The 16,627-nt window shown below is 35.1% G+C and overlaps 1 protein-coding gene across 3 annotated transcripts in view; it reads right to left on the bottom strand.

Moving 5' to 3' along the window:
• Positions 1 to 16,627, bottom strand: part of SRPK1 (SRSF protein kinase 1) — a 69,704-nt gene that overhangs the window by 40,499 nt on the left and 12,578 nt on the right. The window lies entirely within an intron of this gene.

Here is a 16,627-nt window from a genome sequence, read left to right on the forward strand (position 1 = left end):
TTATCTGATTTTTCATTACTAAAAATAAAGGTGTTGAATATTTCTGGATAATGTTTATTCTGTATCTATAATTATTTTCCTAAAGTTAGACTACCAGATAGGGGTCAAAATATTCCCTCATTTGTAAAAATAACAAATAAAATGTAGAAATGCTGGAAAACACTTGTTTAAAGGCACCCCTAGTCTGAACAACTATTAACATTTTGGGGGTTTTCCCTCTAAGTCTTGGCCATGAATACTTTTTCTTATTTTTATTTATTTTTTTTAGTTGTTGATGGTCCTTTATTTTATTTGCTTATTTATATGTGGTGCTGGGAATCGAATGCAGTGCCTCACATGTACAAGATAAGCGCTCTACTACTGAGCTACAACTCGAGCCCCATGAATACTTTTAAGGACTTTCCAAAAGGATTGTACATCCCTTATCTGCTACTAATTCAGAACACTTCATTTCATAATATATTAAATTTATTGATTCCTTTCCTCTATAGGCCATCAATTAGTTTTATCATGATTTTTATGCCCTGAAAAGTTCAGTAGGCAAAATGACCTAGATCTAAAAAGCAAGGTATACAGCATTTTTGTTTCTTTTCTCCCACCCTCCTTCCTTCTTCTTCCTTTTTTGATAGGGTCTTGCTATGTAGCCCAGGCTGGCCTTGAACTCTTAGGTTCAAGCAATCCAACTACCTAAGCTTCCTGAGTAGCAGGAAGATATATGCCAAAGTTCTGTTTATAATATTCTAACCCCCATCTTCTCCCCCAATCCCTATTAAACCTAGGGAAGATATACTGAGCTTCTCCCCCAGTCCCTTCAATTTTTTGTTTATGGTACCAGGGATTGAACTCAGGGGCACTCTATCACTGAGCCATATCCCCAGCCCTTTTTTTGTATTTTATTTAGAGATAGATATAGGCATATGCCACCATGCCCAGCTCTCCTTTAAATTTTTTATTTCCTGTATCTCTAAATTGCCGAGGCTTGCCTTGAATTTGGCATCCTCTTGCCTCAGACTATGGAGTTGCTGAGATTATAGGCATGCAACAGCGCACCTGGCTTAGCATTCCTTTTTAAAGTTTTGGGAAAAAAAAATTTAATCCCCATTTAAAAATATTTATTTACCTTTTCAAAAACTCAATTTAGCAGAAAAAAATACAAACCCAGTTATACGGACTATTGAGAAATAAGAAACATGTAGGCAAGCATGATTAATGATTTAGATTTTGGTGGTCAATGTAACCATCCTCTATTTGTGGTATGTGTTAAATCTTGAAGGGCAGGAGGCTGGAGTTGTGGCTCAGTGGTAGAACACTTGCCTAACACATGTAAGGTGCTGGGTTAGATCCTCAGCACCTCATAAAAATAAATAAATAAAATAAAGGCATGATGTCCAACTACAACTAAACAAAATAATACTTTTTAAAAAAAGGTATTAAGTTCTTTTACAACTAAAAAAATTTTTAAAGTTACCACTGTCCTGTATTTTGGATTTTCCAATCCTGGATCCCACAGTTCTCTTTTAATTTACTCGTTTGTAACATGTATATTTATCAGTAACTTTGCGGAATAGGTGCATGGGAGGTAAATTTATTAGGATGTATCAAATCTTTATTTTATCCTCATCCTTAATTTTTAGTTTAAGTATAAAATACATCTGTTGACCTCTAGCTTCTTGAGTCCTGGAAAGAGGGCTTGTTTTTCTCTCTGAAAAGTTATTTTTTAAAGATCTTCTCTTTTATCTTTATGGTCTAAAGTTTTCTGAAATTAAAATTTTTAAAAAAAAAATTTGTTGATGAACCTTTATTTATTTATACACAGTGCCAAGAATCAAACCCAGTGCCTCACACATGTTAGGCAAGTGCTGTACACTGAGCTACAACTCTAGCCCTTCTGAATGGTTTTTTTAAAAGTCTATCCTGCAGGATTGGGGCTGTAGCTGAGTGGTAAAACGCTTGCCTTGCATGTGTGAGGCACTGGGTTTGATCCTCAGCACCACATAAAAATAAAGATACTATGTGGGGCTGGGGATGTGGCTCAAGCGGTAGCGTGCTCGCCTGGCATGTGTGCGGCCCGGGTTCGATCCTCAGCACCACATACCAACAAAGATGTTGTGTCCGCCGAGAACTAAAAAATAAATATTAAAAATTCTCTCTCTCTCTCCCCCCTCTCACTCTCTCTTTAAAAAAAAAAAAAAAGATACTATGTGTCCGTCTGCAAGTGGGGAGTCTACCTTGCTAAGTACCTTGTGTTCCCATGCAAATAAATTAGACTCATATTCAATTTGGGGAAATTTCCAGTATTTCACTGAAAATTTAATCCTCTTGTTTATTTCTATTCTCTTTAGAACTATCTTTGCAGCTACTGAACCCTCTGGCATGCTCCATTAATTTTTTTCTTTACCTCTTTAGTTTTTGTTTTACTCTTCAGATTTATCTTCCTAACTTGTCTTTTAAATTTCTAACTTTTTAAATTATCATTTTTTCCACTTGAACATTTTTTTAAGATTTCTATTTTGTTTCAATGATGTATTGCCTCCTTTTTTTTTTAATCTTAAGGATATTATTTGTAGTTTTAAATTTCCTCTGACCCTTGCATAGTCTTAGCTTTTTCAAATTATCCAGGTTTTTAAGCAATGCCTCCTTTTACATGAGGCCCATTAAGAAAATCAAACAATTGAAAAAAGCCTATCATAAAAAAAAAAATCAAAACAAAAACAAAAAGAAAATTTCAGGAAACAGTTACCATTAGATCTTCAAAGAAAAATAAAATGACAACATTAAAGAATTCAAGACCACTCTTATTAAACTCTGATGAGCATTAAAAGACTGTATAAAAATCTGAAAAAAATGCTATTGGAAATCCAAGTTAATTAACATTAAACTAAAGATTATTCTTCCTAGAATAAAAATGGAGAATTCCAAAACAGTCTATGCTTTTAAACCCTTCATTATCTATTTCATGCCTCAAGAATTTGCTATTCCTGTTCAAAAAAAAAGTAATGGGCACAGTAGTGCACAACAGCAATACCAGCAACTCAGCTACTCAGGAGGCAGGAGGACGGCAAGTTTGAGGCCAGCCTGGGCAACATTGAGAGAGCTGACACAGAAAAGTTTAAAATTAGTCCAAATGTTTCTTATATTTATGGATTCTTTCAACTTTATGGTTTCCATTTCTGGTATAATCCTCATTCCTAACTACCCTTCTTTCACCTTAATCACCAGTCACCCAAATAAATAGTAAAACCTAAGTATCAAAATTTTATTGAGGACCTCTTGTGTGCAAATACTTTGCATTCGTAATCATCAAGAGCATGGTATTTAAGCTTGGCACCTTACAGGTATACACCTATAATCCCAGCTATGAGAGGCTGAGACAAGAGGATCACAAGTTGGAAGTCAGTCTTGGCAACTAAGTGAGACCTCTGTCTCAAAATACAAAGGGAACACCTGGCTTAGTGTGTAGAGTGGTCCTGGATTCAATCCCCAGAACTAACCCTCTCCCAAACTATTTTTATTTGATTATATGTTTCATGAAATTGATAACATCTAAATAAGATCTGTGAGCTACCCTTTTGCTCCCATTTTTTAAAAAAATAAATTCTATTAGTGACCCTCCAAAATGGCTTACAATCTACTAGTGGGTTGATTTTGAAAAAGACTGTAAATTATTCTTAACTTCTATAGTTCAAACAACATACACTCATCCATCTAAGATGTATAGCCCAATGTTTTTATTACTATATTCAGTTGCACAATCTTATCATGATCTGTCTTTAGAACATTTCATCATTCCCCAAAGAACTCCAAAACCACTAACAGCCACTATTATCCACATCTCACAGACTCTAGCAACCACTCATCTATCTTCTGTCTCAATGAACTTGTCTCTTCTGGATATTCATATAATTAGAATCATACACTATGTGGTATTCTGTGACTGACTTCTTTCACTTACATAATATTTTCAAGGTTGATCCATTTTAGAATATGTATCAGTACTTTATTCCTTTTTATAGCCGAATAATATTCCATTATTTTATCTAACCATTCATCAATTTATGAACTTTTATGTTGTTTTCACTTTTGTTATTATGAATCAACCAAGAAGTAGTTTGTATGATCGTATTCATAGCAGCATTATTTTTACTAACCAAAAGTTGGAAATAACTAAATGTCCATCAACAGGAGAATGAATAAGTACAGTCTGCATTCTGAAACGAGGAAATATTATTCCCAACAGTAAAAATAAATGATCTATATGCATCAGCATGAATAAATTACATAAATATTAAGAAATTAACTGAAAACAAGAAGCTAAAGAATATTTAAATCAAAGTTTAAAAACATAAAAATTATCTTTTAGGGATGGCCATAGAAACACAGGAAGAGGAGGAAAAAACAACTCAGGATTTATTAATTCTATAGGGGAACTATAATATAGGCTATGTGGAAGAGGAGAGATACACATGGATATCAGTTTTGTGGTAATTTATTTTTTAAGCTGGGTGATGAGTTAAAGTGTTTTTATTATATTAATTGTTTTGGGGGGTACATCTCAAGTATGTCATTTAAAACATAAGCTATGATTGTTTTCAGGTTCAACAAAACCCAACACTAAGACTTCACATGTGGGAATCTTATTGCCATTACCCATCAAGTTATTACAAAGAGTTACTTTGTATGGCCTCTCTTACTATAAAATGGATATAGGAGGGAATACAATTACCTGTTTTAATTCTTGAACAAACTTGTATCTGCATGAAAGTATAGTTAACTTACTTCTCTACTTTATGGGAAATAAAACAGTTCACATAAATGAAAAGTATATACAGACATTTTGGATAACAAGCAACCATGTTCTAAATATATATATATTTATTTATATTTATTTTTGGATTTTATTTCTTTTATTTATTCTAATTAGTTATACATGACACTAGAATGCATTTTGACACATCATACATAAATGGAGTGTAACTTCTCATTCTTCTGATTGTACATGATGTAGAGTTATACAGGTTGTATAATCATATATGCTAAATTTTGTATCTATTCTTTCAAACAGAAAAAATAACCCAAAAATTCTATGCAGAAACTTTTTTTTGGGGGGGTGGGGGTAGTTGTAGATGAACAAATACCTTTATTTATTTTTATGTGGTGCTAAGGATTGAACCCAGTGCCTCACACATGCTAGGCCAAGTGCTCTGCCACTGAGCTACAACCCCAGCCCTATGCAGGAACTTTTTTTTTTTTTTTTTTAATATTTTTTTATTTTTTAGTTCTCGGCAGACACAACATTGGTATGTGGTGCTGAGGATCAAACCCGGGCCGCACGCATGCCAGGCGAGCGCGCTACCGCTTGAGCCACATCCCCAGCCCTATGCAGGAACTTTTTAACAGTGCCTTGGAAAGATGCTGTGATGTCATACAACATCTAAATTCCAATTTTTTTTCTGTTAAGCAGGAAATATGAATATAATTTGTAAACCACAACAGTAAATTATGGCATATCCTAATGGAAAGGTACTACCATTAAAAAAAAAAAAAAAGCTCTCTAAGACACAGTAGTAAAATGAAAAAAGACAAGAAGCTGAATAATATTGTAGTTAATTTATCACCCTTCCCTTTAAAGTACATAGGTACATATATTCATATATAAATAAAATGCAAGGGAATTTCAAGGATATGAACAACTGTTGACAGGATTCTCCTTTGGAAAAAGTAATGTATAAGGGATATGGGGGAATATAACGTGAGTTTCTTTATTGTCCTGTATAATTCTGTACTGCTGGAATATTTTCCAATGAGAATGGCTCACAAAACTCACATCATTTAAAAAATTGGGAAATTTTATTGTTGCAGAAGAGACCAGACTGTTACTTTCTGCCTGGCATTATTTCCTCTCAGGAATTGCCTCCTTCCAATCTAGGAAGGCAGCCAACCACATGGCCCTACCCAACTTACCCCCACCATGAGTCAACAAGATCAACTAGAATCCCTCCAAAGGTAAAGATGAATGCTGGAAAAAGCTCTATTTTTTAATTTTTAATCAATAAGGACCACAGAGTTGTCAGAGACAATGACTGCTGTCAAATAAGGAAAGATAATGTCTGAGAATGAAGTAAAAAAAATACAAGAAAATAATGTTAAAACATTTATTGGCTAGGGGTAGAAAAAGGCAAATCTATGGAGATATATTCGAAGCCCAGCATCATGGACAGCTCCCTATCTATTAATCCCAGAATATAGACTAAGATTGAATTTGATTACTTATAACAAGTGTTCTAAATAAGACATATACATAATCTGGCAATAATCACAAGTTTGAACTATTTCACTTCTAAATATTTACCCTAAGATAAATATTTAAAAACTATTTCACTTCTAAATATTTACTCTAATATACACATGCACTTTATACCAATGTCAGTTTCCTGATTTTGATACTGCAGTCCAATATCAATACATTAAGAAGTACCAGTGGGAGCAATCAGCTGAAGGATATAGGGTACCTCTTTGTACTAACTTTGCAACTTCCTATGAATCTTGATTATTTCAAAATATCTTTTTTATTTTTTTAATTAGGGAGAAAACTTAAGATGTGCACAAAGATTTGGACACAGTGACAGTCACCATAGCAAAAAGCTAGAAACAAGTTAGATAATGGACCGAACAAGTGCATTTACATAATTTCCCTGTTCAAAGCCAATAAAATGGAAAGAAAGGAGTAAAGGTATAAGTCCACAAAAATAGAGGGAAAAAATAACAGCAAGTGCTGGAAACCTAGAAAAAGAGACACATCTGTAATATCAACTATTCAGGTGGCAAAAGCAGGAGTTTCACAAGTTTGAGACAAGCAACTGGGGCACACAGCAAGACCCAGTCTCCAAAACAGAAAAGTATAGACTATAGTAGAGGAGAGAGACCACCAACTTATGTTGCCTAACAAAACTCAAAGTACAGGCATGATGGCATTAGAGTTTAAGAAGAGGAACAGTTAAAAGAGAGATTAACCAAAGGACTGTATAAATGAAGTTGATACCCTATCCTGCACAGTAGACAGGCTGGTATTTATCTTGTAGTAGGGAAAAAAGGTTGTCTTTTCTCTAAAGTGAACAAAACTGGAGAAAACAAGGGCTTTTAGTGTGGATGATGATACTGCAGAGTATCATTCTGGCATTTAGTCAGAATCAGCATCATGATCAGCTCCATACCTATTCAACCTAAACAAAAAGCGTGCATAGGCCTTTCAATCAGGTCTGATACCTCTCTTCCATAAATATGAAAAATGATGCTGATTTCCAAATACAATAAAATGCTATAAAGTAATGAGTAATGAGTAATTAAGGTGAGAAAGGAATTTTAGAAAGTAAGGTAAAGAGTTCCCTAAATGTAGAGGGGTAGGAGAGGAGGAATTTTCTTATGGAGTAAGAAAGCAGCAATAATAGCAACAGACTAGGAGAAAAGCCCTTAAATTTTCAAGAAGCCTCTACCTAAGGACAACAGGTAGAACTCTTTAACTAAAAGATCAGTGAGAACAAAAACAGGAGTCAGCTTAAGATCCTGCAAAACCTCTACTTCAGGAGGACACTTCACAGAACAATTTTTCATAAACTAGTTTGGAAAATTTCTTAAGTTTCAAATTTTTCTGCGTTTCTATGGTCTTAGGGAGTCCTTTTAATAAAACCTACCTGAAAATTTTTATACATCGCTTTTTAAATCTAAATTTTAGTGTCCTTTAATCACTTTGAAATCCTCTTGTATGATCTCAGGTAAATTCAAAGTAGCAACATTTCTAAGAAACTGATGTATGTCTGAGTTTTTAAGGTACAGTAAGCTTTATTACCTTAGGGAACTAAAATGTGTTTGCCATTTAGTTTAATCTTCAAATCATAGAGATTATTAGAACATTTTAGTTCTTTAGATTGCTTATTCATTCTCTCCCTTTTCCACAGTAATCAACTTTTTAAGCTGGGCACATGGATACTGTACCAGAAAGAACCTACTTCCCAAACTCTCTAAGCTATTTATGCCCACATGATTAGCAAGAGGAAAACTCTAAAGAAGCAATTGGAACCCTAGCAATTGGTCTTTTTCTTTTCATGCTGGGAACACAAAGGCTACCTTGGCCCTTAAGGATAAAAACCACAATCTAGGATGGCAGAAGCAAGCTAGAAAGAGGCTTGGTCCTTGATACTTCAGGGAGCAGAGTCATGTAACAGCTAAGGTTATATCCCAGAATTTTACATCAGGAAGAAATAAACTACTACTTTGAGTTATAAATAAAATTGATTGATTGACTGATTGTTGCTTACTCTAAAAAACTGAGTCTTTTTCTCACTTCAGCTTACCAATCCCTCATTTTCCCTTTCTGAAAGGGACCAGAAGCCAATTTATTCACTATGGTATATAAGAGTATGCATGTGTACATGCATACATAATTTCTTTTTTAAAAAAAAATATTTTCTTAGTTGTTGATTAGACCTTTATTTTTATTTATTTATGAATGGAACCCAGTGCCTCACACATGCCAGGCAAGTATGCTATTGCTGGGTCCTAGCCCCAGCTCCGTAATTACTTTTAAACAATGGCTAACAACAAAACAATGTCCAAGGTATGTATTCCTTTTCCACTTAGTAACATTTAAGAAATTATTACTTTAGTAGTGATAAAGTATTCTTAAATATTCTTAAAAACAGCTTGCTCTCCATGCCCATTTTCTTCTAATGTCACAACTACTATGAATAATATATATATATATATATCAATGTTACAAATTCAGAGAAAACTGGCCAAGGGGTATGTGCAATTTACTTTTTGATACATATTCACTAAATTCTTTCATATGTTATACCAATTTATACTCTATTAACAATGTAGAACCACTTCCTTTTCAATTTCAAATATTAACTTTTTGAACTTTGGAAACCTGGTAAAGAGAAATGGAATTTCAAAGAATGGTAAAAGTCCTATAAATTCAAGGTGACTATACACTGGTAGTTTTATCAAATAAAAAAGTTGGCTAAAGCTCTTCACAGAAAATTACAGAAATCCCACAAAATTATATTTTAAATATTTATTGAAAGCTAAAACATGAAGTAAACAGGTCATTTCTTTGCATATGGCTGTACTCTCAGTCACTTCTCTTATATCGTTAACACACAAGACATATGTATCAACTACCATTTCCTGCTGGGGTCTCTATTAAAAATAAGAACTTGAAAATAGCTGGAAATCCACACACAAAAAAGATCTTTAATAACTCATGAAACCAGGTGCAGGGGTGCATGCATCCCAACAGCTCAGGAGGCTGAGGCAGGAGGACTATAAGTTCAAAGCTAGCCTCAGAAAGGCCCTAAGTAACTTGGGGAGATGCTGTTTCAAATTAAAAGGGCGGGAGGGGGTGCGGGAGAAAAGAAGAAAAAGGGGCCGAGGATGTGGCTCAGTAGTTAAGTGCCTCTGGGTTCAATCCCCAGTACCAAAAACAAAACAAAACCAAACCAACTTATGACAGGATTTCAGGATATACTGGTATATTGTTAAGGGAAAATACACAGTGCAAAATAATGTACATATAGTATGCTTCCTACATAATAACTGAAGATGGAAAAACGACATTTATACTTGCTTATTTTCATGCAAAAATGATATCAGAAATGAAATGGTTACCTTTAGGCACTGGGTAGGATTAGGATGAGGATAGGGAGGACTTATTGAAAAACTATGTTTTGATTACTAAATAAAGAAAAAAACAATGGGAAAAGCAAACTCTAAAATTAAATGCAGATGAAAAAATAATTCAATTCATCTTGGCAAAGTACCCTGTTAACCCTTAAGTGGGTTATATCCTGAAGACTTGAACTACAAAGAAGCTGCACGCATGTAATCCCAGTGGCTCAGGAGGCTGAGGCAGGAGGATCACAAGTTCAAAGCCAGCCTCAGTAAAAAGTGAGGTGCTAAGCAACTCAGATTCTGTCTCTAAATAAAATACAAAATAGAGCTGGGGATGTGCCTCAGTAGTCAAGTGCCCCTGAATTCAATCCTTGGTACCAAAAAAAAAAAAAAAAAACTACAAAGAAGTTTTGAACTGGGTAGATTTTCTCTATTCATCTGAACACATAACCTTAATAGCACTAAACTCCCATGCATTGGGTTCTCTTTCTGGATCCTCTATTCTGTTTCACTGTTTTGGCTATTCAAGGTTAAAAACCAATCAATTTTAATTATTAGAACTTCATATCTCAATATTTGGTAGGGCAGATTTACACCACCATCCTTATTATTACATTTTTCTAGAATGTTCTGTTTGCCCACCTCTACTCCAGACACAGGATCTCACTATGTTGTCAGGTTGGCCTTGAACTCAGCCTTCTGAGTAGATGGGATTATAGGCATGAGGCACTGTGCCTGGCTACATTTTAATTTTTTCATACTGTCTGGAATCTGCTTTGGTTCTTTACAAAATATTGTTAGTGTAATGTGAGATTTATAGATTTAGAAACAACTTATTAAACCTGAATCTTCCAAAGCAGTATATATCTTCATGTATTCAACTATTTAGATTACTTATTAATCTCACATTCCACAAGATTGTTTTTAAAAATGTAAATATGGAGCTTCACTACAACATTGCTTAGCATTGTTCTTGTAGTCCATTCAGTATAGAACAATACCAAGGAATGAACCCAAGAATAATTATCACAGATTCTGCCTTCTAAAATTTTCATTGGAAGGGCTGGAGATGTGGCTCAAGCGGTAGCGCGCTCGCCTGCCATGCGTGCGGCCCGGGTTCGATCCTCAGCACCACATACAGACAAAGATGTTGTGTCCGCCGAGAACTAAAAAATAAATATTAAAAATTCTCTCTCTCTCTCTCCTCTCTCACTCTCTCTTTAAAAAAATAAATAAATAAATAAATAATGTATGATTGATTAAAAAAATAAAATCTTAAAAATAAAATAAAATAAAATTTTCATTGGATAAAAAAAGATAGGATGCACCAAAATATACTGCTATGCCAACATAAAATTCTAATTAAAACCATGCCTGAATCTTGTTTTCTCAATACAAGTCTCCTCTATAAGAAAGCAAGGCTCTTCAAGGAAATGACTGATCCCAGGGTTGAGGCAGGCAAAGTACAAGATGAACCAAGCCTGGGGTTGTGGTTCAGTGAAGAGCGCTTGCCTAGCACGTGAGACACTGGGTTCAGTTGTTAGCAGGACATAAAAATAAATAAAAATAAAGGTTCATCCACAAAAACAACAAAAAAATGAACCTAGACCATCTTGCTGTGTCAGAAAGTATAGAAGTACTCAAAAAATGAAGGAGACATGACAAAAAGGACAAGGAGTTAACTTGAAGGGATTTTAAATAGCTAAATGAATGAGCATCAAAATGAGTATAATGAATTAAAACTCTTTGAATACAATAACTTCCATAAACTCATACCAATGATGGTGACTATGATGAAAAATATATTAATGGTGAAAAGCCAAAGTTCCTTCAAATAACTGAATGCTGACCATAATCATGTGGGAAAATGTAAGTATTAAATAATCCCCATTTTGAGGTACTATGTTAACTAAGTGATCAAAGATAACACCACCAATACTAGGTAAGTGCTTCTAAGTGGTATGATGCACCAAGGAAAATGCAATTAATTAGGCAATATCATACATCACAAACTGGATCATAAGGAAACACAAAAACCCAAACTGAGGAACATTCTCTTAATAGTTTGTATTCTTTAAAAATGACAATGTCAGGAAAAACAAAGGAGGCAGGCTACAAAACTATTCTAGAGCTGGGCATGGTGGCATGTACCTGTAATCCCAGCAGCTTGGGAGGCTGAGGCAGGAGGATTGTGAGTTCAAAGCCTGCCTAAGCAAAAGTGAGGTACTAAGCAATTCAGTGAGACCCTTACAAAATAGGGCTGGGGATATGGCTCTGTGGTTGAGTGTCCCTGAGTTCAATCCCCGCACCAAAAAAAAAAAAAAAAAAAAAAAACTAGACGGTTCTAGATTTAGAGACATACAAACTAAATGAAATATGAGATCTTGGATTGGATACTGGACCAGAAAAAAATTAAAAGGTTTTTTTTTTCTATCAATGGCATTGGGACAAAACCGACAAAATATGAATATGACCTGGATTAAATAATAATATTGTATTAATGTAACTATAATGTGGTTATGTAAATGAATGTCTAAGAGAATACATGAAATACATATGGGGGTAAAGGAACATGATGTTTTTAACTTGATCTTGAATATTTCTAAGGTTTTTTCCCAGGCACCCACATTTTCCATTTATAGGACTCAGCTAGCAACTCACTTTGTAGAGCCTGTTTATTTTCTGGAAAGCTTACTATCTACATTTATGATAAGAGCCACTAGAAGGCACTGTTTGTCATCTCCTAATCCCAGCAGCCCTGTTTCCACAGGAAGCAGGCTTTTAGACTCCATTATACTTAAAATAAAAACAAAACTGATAATACTTAATAAAGCACAAATATTAGGCAACCATTACCCTCAAAACATATTTCCCCCCCCCAACAAAGACCCTAATGTCTTACTTGATCTGGACTTTTCATTTCCCTCCAACCCCATCTCTTTTATCTCCTCAGGTCTTTGTTAGTGTCACACCTTTTTTTTTTTTTTTTAAGAGAGAGTGAGAGAGGAGAGAGAGAATTTTTAATATTTATTTTTTTAGTTCTCGGCGGACACAACATCTTTGTTGGTATGTGGTGCTGAGGATCGAACCCGGGCCGCACGCATGCCAGGCGAGCACACTACCGCTTGAGCCACATCCCCAGCCCCTGTTAGTGTCACACCTTTTCAGATAATTTGGCTGACCTTCCTGTATAAAACATCTCTCTTTGCCACAGGCTCCCTGACATTCCCTTACTCTGCTATTTTTCTCCAACACTTGACATTTTATTGTCTTTTCCCCCACAATCACACAGAATGTAAGCTTCACAAAGCCAACTTTTCTTTGCTCACTAACATACCAAAATGTCCAGAACATACAAGGCATTTTTCCTTCACCTTTAGTTATTACTCATCATTCTTCACTTGAAGCCCATTACACCTTTACCTCCAACTACTTCCCTAATGGAACTAGAAGAAATGGGGTCAGAGTGACCCTACAAAAGAAGTGCTTTAGAAAGATTCCTTGGGAAGGTATGGTAAAACATAGCAGTACTGGAAAGCAAAGATGCGGGAGACAATGCAGAAGTGGTACTGTAGTTTAGCCAAGGTCTCTGCAATTAGAAGACTTGTGTTTGATCCTGGCTCTGTAGTTTACCAGAAGAGCTCCATGATTTTGGATAAACTACTAGTGAAAGAAGTTCTCAGTGTTTCAGCTGCCTCGTGTAAAATGAGGGCAGGAATAATACCTACCCTCTCATAAGGATTTGTGAGGATATGCTAATCCTGTGCTTAAATTTGTGCCTGAACACAAATTTTAGCAATGTGTATAGGAAATAAGGGAAAAAGAAGCAAATATTTGTTCATTTACAACCTATTTTTACTGAGTCTGCTAGGTACTTTTCTTTTCTTTTTTAATATTTATTTATTTATTTAGTCATCAGCGGACACAACACCTTTGTATGTGGTGCTGAGAATCGAACCCTGGCCGCACGCATGCCAGGCGAGCGTGCTACCGCTTGAGCCATATCCCCAGCCCTGCTAGGTACTTTTCTAATCACTGAAAATACAGGTATGAGCAAAAAAATGTTCCTGCCTTCATTTTGTTTACGTTCTAGCATGAGGGGACAAAAAAAGTGCCTATTTTATCTAAAACTATCTTGAATTTCAGATGGTGAACAGTAAAAGCTGGGATATCAGAATCATAACTCAATATTGTCTCTCCAAGGAAATACATGTTCTGTAACAATCAGGCTATGAAAAAGGCTAGAGAAAAATTAATATAAGGGCACAGTGTGCTCATACTATTTTATTATTTGGTACCAGGGATTGAATTCAGGGGCACTAAATCACTGGGCCACATGCCCAAGCCTCTGTCCTTCCCACATCCACTTAAAAAAAAAAAAAAAAAAAAAACAACTTCAAGACCCTGTCTAAATTGCTGAGGGCCCTGAACTTTTGGACCTCCTGCCTCAGCCTCCCAACTCACTGGGATTACAGGCATGTGTCACAGAACCCGGCTCACGCTATTTTAAATAGGGTTGTGACATTTGAGTAAGAAAATGAAAGATGCTAGAGTTTAATATGGAATGATTCAAAAATGGAGGTTCTAAAAATAAAACTGAAAATCATAAGGAAGAACTGATTTGAAGATATTTTGAACCTTAGAAGTAACTTAGATAAAAGACACACTAAAATTGGGAGGGGAAAAGGAGGTGTTAGGGAATACAACTGACCAAATCATGTGCATGTACAAATATGTAACAACAAAGCCCACTGTAACATACAATTATAATGTACCAATAAAAAAATACAAATGAATAAAAAAAAGAAAGATAAACTGAAAACTCACTAGAAAATAACACTTAGAGAATGAACCAGACATGATTTTCCTGTTCATATATGAACACACAACCAGTGTAACTCTACATCATGTACAACCACATGAATGGAAGTCATTCTCCATGTATGTATAATATGACAAAATACATTCTACTGTCATGTATAACTAAAAAGCACAAATAAAAATAAAAAGAAAATAACTATTTAGAAATTTTAGTTTACTTACATGTAAACTTCAGTCTTTTCTTTTTTCTTTAGGGGATGGGGAACAGTAGGATTTCCTAATACTAAGAAGTATCTTCTAGGGTTGGTTAGTTATGGATTATAAGATGTTGCAGTCCTGGGCTGGGGATGTGGCTCAAGCGGTAGCGCGCTTGCCTGGCATGCGTGCGGCCCGGGTTCGATCCTCAGCACCACATGCAAAACAAAGATGTTGTGTCCGCCGAGAACTAAAAAATAAATATTAAAATTCTCTCTCTCTCTCCCCCCTCTCTTCTCTCTTTAAAAAAAAAAAATTATTAAAATCTTTATTGGTCAGACTCTTTCTACAAACCTTAAAAAAAAAAAAAGATGTTGCAGTCCTAACCTCCAGTATTTAAAACTGTGATCTTATTTAAATATAGAATCCAAATATGAAATTAAAATTATTAGGATGAGGCCTTATTTACTATGACTGGTATCCTTATAAAAAAAAAATGAAAATTTTGGACCCAAGGAGATGACCAAGTAAAGGAAAGGAAAAGAGGTCAATTCTGGGCTGGGGTTGTGGCTCAGTGGTAAAGCACTCACCTAGCATGGGTGAGGCTCTGGATTCGGTCCTCAGCACCACATAAAGATAAATAAATAAAAGTATTGTGCCCATCTACAACCAAAACATATTTAAAAAAAAAAAAAAAAGTCAATTCTCCCTCACAGTTCCCAGAAGGAACCTATCTTGCCGACATCTTGATTTTTAGACTTCTAGCCTTCAGAACTGTTAGATAATGAATTTGTTATTTAAGCCATCCAGTTTGTGGTAGCTTGTTATGGCAAACCAAAGAAAATCCTATTTGTATATTTACTTCCTTTAAGAAATCAAAAGCACCTTGAGGAGGGGTTGGCTATATTCTAGTCATCGTTATATCCCATCTAGAGTATCACACTCAAAACTGATGCAAAGATTTAATGAGATGCTATTTTAGATGCTATTTTAGTTCTAGCACCCACACATGATGAAATTCAATAAATGCTAAATTTCTCCCACTACTTTTTCCATATATATTTTCCTGAAAGATAGTTTCTTCTGCAAACTGACATAATCCTTTTTGTACCTAAATTTATCTGAACTTAACTTCTGAAACATCTTCAAGTAATCTAAGTTTCTCAACTGAGAAATTCTGGAACTAGCCAGGCTCCTGTGGGCACATACCTGAAATCCCAGCTACTCAGGAGGCTGAGGCAGGAAACTAACAAGCTTGAGGCTAGCCTGTGCAACTTGGCAAGACTGTCTCAAATAAAAAATAAAAGGACTGGGAATGTAGCTCAATGGTAGAGTGCTCCTTGGGTTCAATTCCCAATATTACAAGGAAAAAAAATCCTGGAACTGAAGCTAGGGTTTGGCAGTATCAAAATTAAAATTTATCAAGTATTTTATATATATATATATATATATATATATATAATTAAATATAATCCATATCTGGTTTTCAGACCTGATATATATATCTGTGGAATACCAACAGATGAGTTTGATACATGAATAGTAATAAGAAACATCACATAAAGCCAAAGGTAGGGGCTGGGTTATAGCTCAACGGTAGAGCGCTCGCTTGCTTCTCACATGTGAAGTGCTGGGTTTAATCCTCTCAAAACCACATAAAAATAGATAAACAAAATAAAGGTATCATCTCCACCTACATAAGCATGGGTTACCTAATTTACCCAAAGCCAAACGAAACCCATTTAAGTAAGGAACAAAAAGCATGAGGAAGGGAGCATTTTACTTCAGCTCGGCACTTAACATGCATTTCATCCTCAGAACCTTGCCATCAACAACTAAAGGTAACTCATGACAATAAGATACTGCTCAAGTTCAACTAACAATGGTGTTAGAGGCAGGTTGGAACTTGAGACTATGTGTCAAAAGGACAAGGTCTTTTTGG

This window comes from Spermophilus citellus, assembly GCF_964194105.1.
Source record: "Spermophilus citellus genome assembly, chromosome: 5".
In the NCBI taxonomy this organism is placed as follows: Eukaryota; Metazoa; Chordata; class Mammalia; order Rodentia; family Sciuridae; genus Spermophilus; species Spermophilus citellus.